This window comes from Coffea arabica, chromosome 9c (assembly GCF_036785885.1).
Source record: "Coffea arabica cultivar ET-39 chromosome 9c, Coffea Arabica ET-39 HiFi, whole genome shotgun sequence".
NCBI lineage: Eukaryota > Viridiplantae > Streptophyta > Magnoliopsida > Gentianales > Rubiaceae > Coffea > Coffea arabica.
In genome coordinates, this window is record NC_092326.1 from 1653446 (window position 1) to 1661153 (window position 7708).

At 37.6% G+C, this 7708-nt stretch overlaps 1 long non-coding RNA gene across 1 annotated transcript; it reads right to left on the bottom strand.

Annotated features, from left to right (window-relative positions):
• Window positions 1-1324: 1324 nt before the first annotated feature.
• LOC140014041 (uncharacterized) lies at window positions 1325-4120 on the bottom strand. Its single transcript, XR_011820913.1, has 2 exons — window positions 3921-4120; window positions 1325-1732 (listed from the first exon to the last, which is right to left on the bottom strand). It is a non-coding gene; the product is annotated as an uncharacterized lncRNA (long non-coding RNA).
• Window positions 4121-7708: the final 3588 nt, after the last annotated feature.

Below are 7708 nucleotides of genomic sequence, written 5' to 3' on the forward strand. Positions count from 1 at the left end.
TTTGGAAGCCATCAATTTTTGGAGATGGACTAATCCAATTTTGATACAAATTGATAAAGGAATACATCACTCCAGAGACGTTCCATGAAGACTTTAAGTCGTCGACATTTTATCAACAATTTTGTAGAAACATTTAGAACCGTAGCTGGTGCTTTCTCTGAGATTACTTTTTCAGATGATCAATAACAAAGAAATTCCATTTAGTTGTACTAAACAAGCTTATTATTCAAGCTCTTTTTCAGTTGAGAGAAAACTCGATAAACAAATCAAATCGTCAGCCGTGGTGGATTGTGTTGCGCATGATTCGTGAAAGGAGTTAGCTATGACAAAAACACTAGCCTTCTCATAAAACAAATCAGAAAAGTTGTGTGTTTATATATATATATATATATATATATATATATATATAAAGTAAATTTTCTGATTTGTTTTATGACAAGGTCAGTATTTTTGTTATAGCTTATTCCTTTGATGAATCATGTGCAACACAATCCATATACACATACATACATATATATATATATATATATATGTGTGTGTGTGTGTGTGTGTGTGTGTGTGTGTGTGTGTGTGTGTGTGAGGAGATGTACATTTTTCAACCTAAACCTCTGATTTCAGCTCCCCATTTGTTTTTCTCAGATTTTAAGTTATTTAATTGATCAAAATATCATTAATGCTTTTTGTTTGGATTGAAGCTAAAACATTGTTTTATTAGTTTAGTTTAGTTTCTAAAAGCAGAATAGTCCAAATGTGACACATCAAAAATAGGAAAGAGTGCCAATAATTGTGAAATGCAAATTTCGATTTTTTTAATTAAGCTTACTAAAGTAGCATATGATCAAGTTTGACGTTGGTTAATTAACCAAAAATTAGAACAAACAATTAAACGTAATGAACATAATATTAAGGAAATTTTCCAAAATTCCTTTAGTCTTTTATTAACCTTAACAAAAGTAAGTATGTTTGTCCAAGAATTATAACATATCAATAAGGAAATATCTTTCAAATATCTAACTATATAAAGTGTGATTTGAATCTGTGGTGCTAAAATTTTGTGTCATCTTTTACATTATTTTTAAAATTTTCAAAATGTAAAACCAATTTTTAGTAAAATAACTTTTATAGCTAAATATGAGTTATATTATTTAAACACATGATACATATAAAGCGTGCCTTGATCACGAATTGATATCAATTGCAAAAGATAGGGTCAGAACTGATTATTGTGTAACATAGGCAACCAAATCAATTTGAAACCCAAATTTAATGAATTAAAATGTCCATTTATGGAGCATGTACGAACGCAGGGCAGGGACTGTTGATATCCTGAATAGTGTAACATTTTTAAATGGTTTGTAATACTATATTAACTTCTTGTACATTCTTATAATAGATGTGTGATATTCTGTTACTGTTTATGTGAATTCTATATGTAATAATTGTGTTTCTGCTATTAAATTTTACAAATAATTCATATAAAATTACACTTTGTTTAAAAAATATTACATTATTTTAAACGGTTATTACTCACAACCCCGTATCTGAGTATGTGTCTCCAAGGTCTTTCCCACAAGAACCCAAGGAATTTTCACGCTGTCAAGGTTTTGGTTGACAAGTGGACATTGCTAGTTGCCACAATACCACCCCATCCAGCACGTCCACAAGTTTTTTTTCCATGAAAACTTCAAGCAGCCACCGTCTTCGTCCTCGTTTTATCACCTTAATAGAGTTTCTGCAAGCACAGAAAGAAACTCTATAAAGTGATGGTTTCATAACTTACGTAAATAAAACCACCCATCTGAGCTCTCTTTATCAGATAAACAGTTACCAAAAAATTCCAATGGATCATCATCTTCTTGGTATTTCATCATCTTTACTGCTACTGTTACTATTCAATTCTATTGTTGTCACCAGCCAATTCCCATTTGGCAGCAGCAAACAAGCTTGTGATTATTCAAATGTCACCCGTATAGAAAGTGAACGACGTGCATGCCCTTCTTCAATTCATACACCACCCATTATTTATGCCAATTGGTAGAACTTAATAAAATAGAGGCAAAAGATTATATAACCTGCTCACTAATTTTGGTGGTTTCATTATATTTTAGGGTTAACAGCATGAGATTATAGTATCTCGAAATGATTCTGTATAGGACATTTTTTGGTTATTTAGAACATTATTTTTCATAAGCTTTTGGGGTTTCCTCGGGTTTAGATTTGTAAAAATTGACGTAAGCTCTTTGGGATTCGGAAGAAAAAAAAAACATTATTTTTCTTAGCTATTTGCCTTCACTTTCATCACTAATGACGATTTATTAATTTCCTAGTTGACTTTAGGGATACAGCTTAGGTAGTTTCTCATTTAGAAACGTGCTCTTTTTTGTTTATTTTATTAAAAAAACGTGCTTGTTCTTTTATATAATGTCAAGTACATTAGTTTCCTTAGTCTTCACGTTGTTGAGTTGAATTGAATGCTGATGAATCAATCTTGCATGACTTGGTCAAGAGAGACACAGTTGAAGACTTGGACCACTAATTGATCTAGTCGCGTAGTCGTAATTGTAAGAAGCTTCCATCTGGTCGTGGCTTGACTTGAAGAAAAATAAGCAAGAAAGCTTCTACCTATATTACAAATTGTTTCAATTATTCAACAACTTCGATTTGTTTATTAAAGTTAAATTAGTTGTAAATAAAATTTATCCACATATTCTGACGGCAAGTAGCATTTTAAAACGTGAGGAAATTGTCTAATTTCTTGCACTAGTTTATGTTCCCCTTTTTTTTTTGGAGGAAACACTTTTTTATGATCCTTGAATTCCCAACACTTGAAAAATTCTTCATAGTTATGTTAGTCAAAAGATAAAAGCCGCGTGTGACTGAGGGAAAATTCATAGCATGCCCTTTGTATTTACCTATTTTCCCAACCACTTATAACTTCATTATTTCCCTCAATCAATCCCAAAGTCCTACGCAATATAAATTCATCACAACAGCCGTTCAATAGGCTCAAAGTCATTCAAGTACAAGATTTAGCTAGGAAAATGACCGGAAATGAGCTTTAAGCTAGGAAACCAAAAAGGCAGATTCACCGCTACTTAGCGTATCGGACCTAACCGAAACTACGCTTATTGGATTGAAGCACAAGTTATACCGTTTCGAAACTAAGACAGAGGGATATAACTTTGATGAAGACCACTTAGTCTAGTTCTCATCCTAACTAGGTCAAAGGTACCAAAACAACTCCAGATTTTCCAGTTCAAAGCTCACTGTGAAATTCCACTAGCAGTCCTGATTCATTCAAGCATATCTCAGCACACACAACTTCGATTCAGGTAATTCCAAAGCCATTTGAAAGCTAAGATACAAGTCTATAATTCTTAAGAAGACATCGACAACCAAATCAGTAGTATTCCCGGTCAAACTAACCAATTACAGAAGCTGATTATCAGTTTCGGACAGAAACAGGGAAGCAAGGGTATTTCAGTTTTTTCACAGGCTACGTTACTCTGATTGGGCTAAAATTTTTCAGGCAACTAGAAAACATCATTCTCTAAAACTTTCATGTTTTGTGCTAAGCCTAATTCGGCCTCTAACATCAAGAACTGGAACCGGGCAGAACTGAAGTTTGAATTTCCAGAAATCTGAAATTTGGGCTATTAGTGCATACCACTACTTTTCTTGCTTCATCCTTTCATTGTTTTCCTCTTAACCAACATACCAAGTGTTAACTCTAACTAAAACCATGAATCAAAGCTTTAACAATTAATCAAACACATGGTAGGCCACTTAACCAACCCAACTACCACTTCACTAATTCAAGAGATTTAGCCATAGGAAGCGTCCGTACAACTTCTAGTTTACCCTCAAACCTTTAAATACTTAATATAACACCATAAAAGCAAGGATTAAAGATCACATACCTCTCTTACAAGTTGATTAAGCCACCCAAAACAACCACCAACCAAAAGCTTCAAGGCTTGAAGATCACACACTAGAGTTGGATGGATTTCACTCACTAACTCACTCCTTCACTTTTGATTTTTTTTTCCCTAAGATTAAACTAGGAGTAAAAAGCAAGAAAATGGAGTTTCTTCTTCTCCTTTCCTGCTCCAAGATGGCCGGCCAGCTTATGAAGGAAATGGAGCAAAAAAAAAAAAATGGTTTTAATTCATCAAATTCTTTGGTCAAATAAGTTACATGGTTGGTGTCTTGCCACTTGGCACCATCTTTGCCATTCTCTCACTAATCTTTGCCAAATCATGTTCCTATCCTCCAATTCTTTCCCTTATCTTACTAACACCTAGTAAATTAATTCCTGTATACAAAACTTAATCTAATTGGCCGAATTTTATCGAACTTACCGCACTAGTGGGTCCCACATCCGATATACACTCTTAAAATCTTATAAACTAACTTATACTCGGAAAAAATGATTTCAAAACCATCTTTACTCATAAAAATTATTTTCACAATTTTTTGAATAAATAAAATGTGAAAAAGCGTGCAATTAAAAGAAAGTAAAACCTAGCAATTAAGAAAATTACCGGTTCTCACACTCTCTCCCCCTTAAAGAAATTTTGTCCTCGAAATTTTCTTATCAACGGAATCTTTCAAAATCTAAGGTACCCAATGGATCGTACCTTCTACGTCCTCTGACGAGTCAGGAACTTGATGGTGCTCTAAAGAATATACCCGAGCCGGTACCTTTAATCCAGTCCCTTCCTTTTCCGACTGTCCAGGGTTAGTCTTAGTTGGTTGCGGAGTCCCTTTTCCTTTTCGCAATCGAACTGGGCAGTCAACAATCCGATGATCGGTACTTCCACAGTGCAGACATTTTCTCTCTTTCTTCCAATAATTTGCCTCCGTATGATTTAGTCCTCCGCAATATCCACAGGGACCACGAGTAGCAGAGACCGGTCCCCCCTGAGAGACATCACGTGACACCCCTGGTTGTCGTACTCCCCCGTTTCCCTTTCCAATCTTAGGAGGCGTACTTGTACCTTCTTGCTCAGAGCTACTCCCAGGAAAGCCCCTTTTCTTGGCTTGGAAGTTTTTTACCTGCAGCCTAGCATTCTCTACTCGTTGCGCCTTCTCTACGGCATCGCTGAAGGCGTTAATTTGGTCTACGGCTAGATCTTTCTGGATCTCCACGTTTAGACCCTGGACGAATCGCCGTATTCTTCGTTGCTCGATCACGATGAGTTCGGGCACGAATTTGGACAGCCGAGTGAATTGGCTCTCGTACTCGGCCACTATCTGGATCCCTTGACGAAGTCGGATAAATTCATCATCCTTTTATTCCTGAACTAGAGGAGGGAAGAATTTAGTGTTGAACTCCCGCATAAAGTTCACCCAAATCTTGGGCGTTTGCTCTCGGTCCCACTTTTGTCGTATTACGTTCCACCAGGAACGGGCCGCCTCTTCCAACTAGAAAACAGCAAAAGTCACCTGCCGTTCCTCCGTGTAGTGCAGGGCAGCAAAGATATCCACCATTTTCTCTAGCCACCTTTCGACTACATCTGGATCAGGTCCCCCAATAAACTTTGGTGGGGCAAACTTCTGGAACCTCTTGAGGGCCCGGTCCTCGCTCTCCACGTGATTACCAGGGTTCCCAGGGTTGGGGTTAGGGTTGTGACCCTGTTGGTGCACCACTTGAGCTAGCAAATCAGTCATTTGCTGAATGGCAGTAGCTATTTGGACGTTGGGATCAACCCTAGGTTCAGGGTTTGGTCCGAACGAGATTTCCCCAGTGCCCCTTTCAGACGTGGGTTGCCTAATTCCATGCCCACGGCCTCGTCCACTACGAGTGCCCTCCATTGATCTAAATCAATCTAGGGTCGAGGTGCAAGGATAATGTTAAAGATAATTATAGGCATAAGCAAATAACAAGAGGTACATACAGATCAAAAGCATATATATACACAACTGTACCGAACCAGTCACACAGTAGCAGTCAATTAGATACAAATATGAGAGATCCATGAAAATAGCGGGGTCATCCAAAAGTACTACAGACAGGCTAGGTCACAAGTACAAAAACAACTAACGAAAAGCTTTTCCCCCTCTAGGGCTCCGTCCATAATCTACGAGAACAAAACCATTTATATCTTAATCAAGATTGATCATGCTTAACCACCCCTGAACAAACCACACGAAGTTCCATAGAATCGCATTTCTAGTTCGCTTAAATCTTTTCTAACCTAGGCTCTCATCTCTTTCGTATCTGGGCGCAAGAATTCCATCTAAGATAATTCACAACTCGAGCCGGCTGGTCCCAAGAGTAAATCATCCATATTTTAGATTCCTACCCGACATACATATCTATCTTCCTCAAGTTCCATGATAAAGATTTTTACACTTATAACATGCCCGGTTCATAACTTATGCTCAAACGAGCACTTAGACATATTCATGAAATCAGTACCGTAACACCACTTGGCCCAAGTTCACTCCGCGCAGAGACCATGCGAAGTGGCTCTGATACCACCTGTGATAGCCGCACCTAACCCTAAGGCGAACCAAAGGATTCGATGGACCGCCTGTCCAACTCTTACCAGGACTATGGAGTCGATTCACACAAACCCAACATAGTACGCGCGGAAACTACTAAGGTGAGAACATGCCTACCAAGCCATAAAATCAGTCTCAACGGAATACATTTAATAGATAAGGTTAAATACTTATACATATATTTACATTGAACTCTTGAACAAATTAACATACAGTGCGATCCGAGGTACTCTTACTACATAAAATACAATTAGGGTTTCGTTTTCAAAAGAGTTTAACAACATGACATATATACTAGCTTGACTCTTTTCTTCCAAAATCGTGATTTCCAAGTTTGTCCCCTGTAAGGAAAATAAAAAGCAACAGAAATGGGTGAGTTTACGCTCAATGAGGTACCAAACATATAGGGGTAAAATCATGGCCTTTCACGTTTAATCAATCAGATACATATACCAGATATAAAGGAAAGCATTTGGACACAGTGATTCAAAGGGAAAGGATACAAGTGGCTCTCAGGAGCCAGATTTCCATTTGTAGTACTTGATCCGAACCCGTTGACTCTCCGTCAACGTAAATAGACCCAACATATCCGTAGACCACATTTTACACCAATTTCCGTCCACCAAACATACCCCTACCGGCCCCGAACTCCATTCAGGAACAGTAATAGTAATATTCGAGTATACCGGAATCAAGAGTCTCAATACCCAAAGATCCCAAAATAGACTACCGTGGTTCGTTATCTAATCGACCAGGCCCTTGTCCGCCCGACTTGAGTAACTAGCCACAGGTGTTGAGCTCAGAGGTCACAGAAAGGTCGTTGGATACCAGCCTCCAAACGACGTCCGAACAGATTCAGATACAGTTAACAGATTATACACAGTAAATAGGCATATGGACAGACAAGAGAACGAGTGTGTTAAAGTACACCGTCGTCTCAAACAGAATAAACAGATAGTGCAGTTATTTAAATTGCAGATTGCAGAGGCAGAAACCAGGTTAAACAGCAAATGAGGGGAGTGGTACACTCACTGGTTCAAGTACAAATACTTCAAAAGTTTTCACTTCAAACTGGTTTTAATCGCCAAGAAAGACTAAAATCATCAAAGTAAAACAACTGAATGTTTCACATTCAAAATCGAGTAAACGGAATGTACAAGTGAGGCTCGACTTCATGTCGTACGTCTTTCCAGGTTAA